Raw genomic sequence first — 5,643 nt, forward strand, 5'->3', positions numbered from 1 at the left:
CAGCCTGTGGCGTCCACACGCATACAGCGACAGCCTCTAAAGGCGTCTGGAGAGGGACAGACTCGCTGTGCAGAGTGTGAAGGACATATATGCAGACGCCACCAGACACCCTTTCATAAGCAGCCCGGTTCTTAAAATAACCCCGATAGCCACGGAGGGCGGGGGTTCGCATTGCTGGAAACCAAGTTTCCTGCAGAGCAATGCGGAAGAAAGGGCGAAGGCTGATAAGTTGGCGGAGCTCAGCTAGATGGTGGAAAAAACCGCAGCAGTTCCACTGGAGGATGATATTGTCCATGGCTGAGAAAGGCGTGAAAGGACTGGGAAGGCAATTTACGCCGCTTGTTCACTCACTGCCACCGATTCAGTACCCGTACGAGAGGCATCCATGGCGTCTGAGGGACCAGCGAGATCAAGGTCATCAGCGGACGCTAGAATCTCTACTTCAACCTCAGACGCAGAGCGTGAAAGGTGCGGTGGGGTTGGTGCCACCGCAAGTTCTTTGGCCTTAGAGGTCTTTTTCTTGGACTTCTCTCGCTGAACCTTGGGTTTCACCGGCTGGGAAGGCTTTACCGATTCAGTCTCCGGGACAGACGAGGATCGTGAAGCCCTACGCCCGGTCGCTGGTGAGGACTTATGCCACTGGCGGCCGTCATCCTTCCTGCTGGTGGAACCCTGGGAAGGGACGGTCCGAACGGAACTCTTACGGGCGAGAGTAGCCGAAGAAGTGAGACGCTTCTCCGGCTGAGAAGCGGGGATGGACGTCCCCGACGGGTGGGAGGAGGTTGCTCCTGAGGTAGGTGGTGCAGGAGCCACCGGTTGGGTAGAGCCCCCCCACGGGCAAGGGGGCAGGAGGAGTCTTACTGCTTATCGAGCTGGCTGGAAGTCTCGAAACTGATGGGGCTAGCACAGGTGTTGTAGCAGCTGCATAAGAAGATGTCATTCTCACAGGATGGAGTCTGTCATACTTCCTTTTGGCCTCAGTATAGGTCAGCCGGTCCAGGGTCTTATATTCCATGATTTTGCGCTCTTTCTGAAAGACTTTGCAGTCAGGCGAGCAAGGTGAATGGTGCTCCCCGCAGTTGACGCAGATGGGAGGCGGGGCACATGGAGTATCGGGATGAGATGGGCGTCCGCAATCTCGACATGTGAGGCTGGAAGTGCAGCGGGAAGACATATGGCCGAACTTCCAGCACTTGAAGCACCGCATCGGGGGAGGGATATAGGGTTTGACGTCACATCGGTAGACCATCACCTTGACCTTTTCCGGTAACGTATCACGCTCGAAGGCCAAGATGAAGGCACCGGTAGCAACCTGATTGTCCCTCGGACCCCGATGAACGCGCCGGACGAAATGAACACCTCTACGGTCTAAGTTGGCGCGCAGCTCGTCATCAGACTGCAAAAGGAGGTCCCTATGGAAAACAACACCCTGGACCATATTTAAACTCTTATGTGGTGTAATAGTAACGTTAACATCCCCCAACTTGTCACAAGCAAGTAACCTGCGCGACTGGGCGGAGGATGCCGTTTGTATCAGTACTGACCCAGAGCGCATTTTAGACAAGCCCTCCACCTCCCCAAACTTGTCCTCTAAATGCTCGACGAAGAACTGAGGCTTTGTGGAGAGAAAAGACTCCCCATCAGCTCTCGTACAAACTAAGAATCGGGGCGAATAACTGTTACCTCCATCCTGAGACTTACGCTCTTCCCACGGCGTGGCCAGGGAGGGGAACGTTTTCGGATCGTACTTCTGAGCATTAAATTGAGCCCGAGAACGCTTAGAGACTGCTGGCGGCTGGCCGCCAGCGAGAGATGATGTACCACGCTTCATTGCGGGTCATCCGCGCTGATGCCACCTACTCCGACCAAGGGCCCTCCCCACGGGCGCCACCCAGCCACAGCAAAGGCCACCTGGCAGGATGGCCGTTGCCGGGAGTCCCGATACCCCAGGAGGATAGGCATCTACTCCTTGGCATACGTGGGGAGTGAACGGCGCAGGTATCAGTAGAGGGGGCTACAACCAAGAGGGTACATGGCGGCCCCACCACAACGGACTGGCTACCGTGCTGGATCTTAGGTGCAAAAATGTCCAAGGTCGTCGTCGCAGTTAAAAGAAACACTGCAGAGGGCAGCGTGGTAATCGCACCCAGGGACGTATTCTCGCCCAAGAGATCGAAAACGAGCGGGACACCATTGCAACGACGAGCAATCCGGCTAAAGGTCTAATTGCACGACGGATACAGTGCACCATGTAAGGCGCCCTTCCCCAATTGGCTCGCTCTTCGGATAAATTTAGAAAGATGAGGTCAAACCCGAGAGGGGGCCATCACATAAGGCCAAAACATGTGAGACTCCTTTTAGTCGCCTCTTACGACAGGCAGGAATACCGCAGGCCTATTCTAACCCCCGAACCCGCAGGGGGCCAAGCTTTAATGCCTGGGGTGTATAAAGTGAAGGATTATTAATTTCGAGAATACGAGTTTTGAGGATTGCGTGTCAGCTGAGTCAGTGCCACCTTGTTGGAGGACGAGCAGGGGAGTGTTTTCAAGGAAAATACTATTCTTTTCTTTACAGAGGAAGTATTTTATTTCATCGTGAAGAAGAACAATTTCCTTTAATGGCGATGAAGCCAGGCCGAGAAGGCAACTTCTGGCGAGCGGGGTTGAAGGGGAGGAAGGAGATCCACAATGGGAAAAAAAAGGTCGTAGAGCATTCGACTGCAGATCGAGAGGTCCCCGGTTCATTCCCGGGTGCCCCCTTATTTTTCAGTACCTCTAAAAAAAACAAATGACGATTGTCGCTGAGAGTTGCAAATATATGTTTGAGATGCACTCCGTACGCTATACCGAAGGCTTTGGAGCAACATTTCAATGGGGGGGATCGCAGCCCAGGGTCTTGCAGGTCATCGTCCTCCCGCCATGAGGTCGAACTGTACGAAATCCACTTGCTTGGGGGGGGGGGGGAGAATCTTGTACGCTGAATTTTATAGAATATGGTGACAGGCAGAAGTTTTCATGTACTGCTGCACGGAGGAACAAAAATTGGAGGAGCCGGGATTTGAACCCAGGACTTTCTGCATGCGAAGCAGACACTCTACCACTGAGTTACACCCCCGCCAGAGTAAGTACATCTGGGACGAGTGTCTCGTGGATCCTACTGTCATTATTTCTTAGGTTTGAACGGTACAGTAAGTGTTCGAGGAACCTATTCATGACAAGACCTAAGCCACTCCGTGGCGCAACGGTAGCGCGTCTGACTCCAGATCAGAAGGTTGTGTGTTCAAATCACGTCGGGGTCACAATGAAACTTTCGTTTACGAAAGCCATAGGCGAGTATGTCAGTTTAATCAGATACCAAACGATTACGGAGAACGGACGAACAGAACTTGCTTGAAAAAAGCTACTAGTTCAATTTTCGCATTCTGACATTAAGGTGAAGGCACCGACTCGCACTTTCTCCAGGCGCTAAGTGTCTAGTATTTTTGGTATTTATATCGTTTAACGCTAATATATAACAGAGATAATGATTACGCAATATTTTGCTCGATTAGACGTCTTTAGCCAGGCAGAGTATAATATTTTTCCTTAAATTATGGGAATAGAAAGATCGTGAAAGGGTGTATAGCTCAGTCGTAGTTGCGCTTGAGACGCACTAGAGTGAGGAGGTACCGTCCGCTCCGCCAAGCTAGCGATTGTTTACAAGTTGGTGTTTGTGTCCGTCGCGTGTCGTATTACTGTTCTGTGCCTGCGCGTTGTTGTGCATTTCGTGTCGACGTTCGATGCTGTTAGCCCGTTAAGGGTTAATTAGCGATATGTCTCGTCAGTGTCCCAGGAAGAATACCCTGAAAATTGCATTTGATAAATCAACCCGTGCTCTGCAACCAAGTTCACTAGAGGTCCACGAGTGGATTGTCAACGTATTCGGGATTATTACTGTTGTGTCTAGTCACGACAGCCTAGACACAATGAGAGGAAGCCGAAAGGCACGCGCTTAAACTCACGCAGGCTGGCGTGAGGTCTGAAACAGGATACGTAATGAATGCTATAAAGAAAAGTACGTAGCTTCTGGAATACTTAACTTTAATCCACAATTGGTGAACATTGGTCTTGTTGATACAGTATTATCATCTCAATATAACTTGGTGATGGCGCCTTGCTAGGTCGTAGCAATTGACTTAGCTGAAGGCTATGCTAACTATCGTCTCGGCAAATAGCGTATTTGTCAGTGTGGCGTCGCTAGCAAAGTCGGCTGTACAACTGGGGCGAGTGCTAGTACTTCTCTCTAGACCTGCCGTGTGGTGGCGCTCGGTCTGCGATCACTGACAGTGGCGACACGCGGGTCCGACTTATACTACCGGACCGCGGCCGATTTAAAAGCTACCACCTAGCAAGTGTGGTGTCTGGCGGTGACACCACAACTACAGAACAGGTCCACACTGCACAATCCTGTTATCATGGAGCGACTTCTGCTGAAATTCGGGGGACGCATTGAATTTCGCCATCGGAACGGAACCGTGAGTATCGTTACGCTTTCAAACGCTGATGTAGAGTTGAAAAATGTCCGTGTTTTCACTCTCCCGCCTGAAGTTGAAAATTGCTACCTGAAGGAGGTTTTGTCGAAGTACGGTGACGTTAGGTCTGTTAGAAATGAAATGTGGTCCAGGGAACACAAGCTGCAGTGTTATAGCGGGGTGCGATCCGTTGAAATGGAAGTCAAGGTTAATATCCCGTCGCACATAATGGTGTGTGGATACAACGGGTTAGTTACCTATACCGGACAAATTCCCACGTGCCATGTTTGTAAAGAGAGTGGCCACCTGAGGCAGGATTGTCTCCGTCGCATGTTTGTTTTAAAAAACAATTTGCAACAGCGACAGCGGCTTACATTAAGTGATGTCCTGAAGAGAAGTAATGTAGAACAGCCCGTTGTCTCTCTGACTTCCAATGCCGTGCAAGATCCCACCTTAGTGAATGACAGTGCCATGACAATGCCTATTGTAGAGAAGCAATCTTCCCCTGCTGCTAGTGACCGTAGTGCCTCCGGCAATAAGCGACCTCGGGACTCAGCCGATATTTTCTCAGATGAGGACGGTTCCGGTCACACCCACTCTGTGCCAAAGCAAAAAGCCAGTAATGAACCAGCACTGGAATGAGACATTGCAATGGAGGCGGAATCATCAGGCCAACCCAATGCCAATGTTCCATCATCAGCTAATGATGCAGTCGCTGAAATGGAACCAGCCGAGGAAGCCATTCAGGCATCAATTCCAGAGCGACCCAAAAATACGGATCAGGAATGTGCTCAACATACTGAAGGCACTTCCTCGCCTACGGCAGAACAAGGCACTAAGGTGAAAATTGTTGCTCAAGTCGGTAGTAGTGATCACGTTCACGACTTTAATGATGTGGTGTCACCGCCAGACACCACACTTGCTAGGTGGTAGCCTCTAAATCGGCCGCGGTCCGTTAGTATACGTCGGACCCGCGTGTCGCCACTATCAGTGATTGCGGACCGAGCGCCGCCACACGGCAGGTCTAGAGAGACTTCCTAGCGCTCGCCCCAGTTGTACAGCCGACTTTGCTAGCGATGGTTCACTGACAAAATACGCTCTCATTTGCCGAGACGATAGTTAGCATAGCCTTC

At 51.1% G+C, this 5,643-nt stretch overlaps 2 non-coding genes across 2 annotated transcripts; one reads left to right on the forward strand and one right to left on the reverse strand.

Annotated features, from left to right (window-relative positions):
• Positions 1 to 3,042: 3,042 nt before the first annotated feature.
• Positions 3,043 to 3,114, reverse strand: Trnaa-cgc. The gene has a single exon. It is a non-coding gene; the product is annotated as a tRNA-Ala (tRNA).
• Positions 3,115 to 3,226: 112 nt separating this feature from the next.
• On the forward strand, positions 3,227 to 3,298 carry Trnaw-cca. The gene has a single exon. It is a non-coding gene; the product is annotated as a tRNA-Trp (tRNA).
• Positions 3,299 to 5,643: the final 2,345 nt, after the last annotated feature.

The sequence above is a fragment of the Schistocerca americana genome, chromosome 3, assembly GCF_021461395.2.
Source record: "Schistocerca americana isolate TAMUIC-IGC-003095 chromosome 3, iqSchAmer2.1, whole genome shotgun sequence".
In the NCBI taxonomy this organism is placed as follows: domain Eukaryota; kingdom Metazoa; phylum Arthropoda; class Insecta; order Orthoptera; family Acrididae; genus Schistocerca; species Schistocerca americana.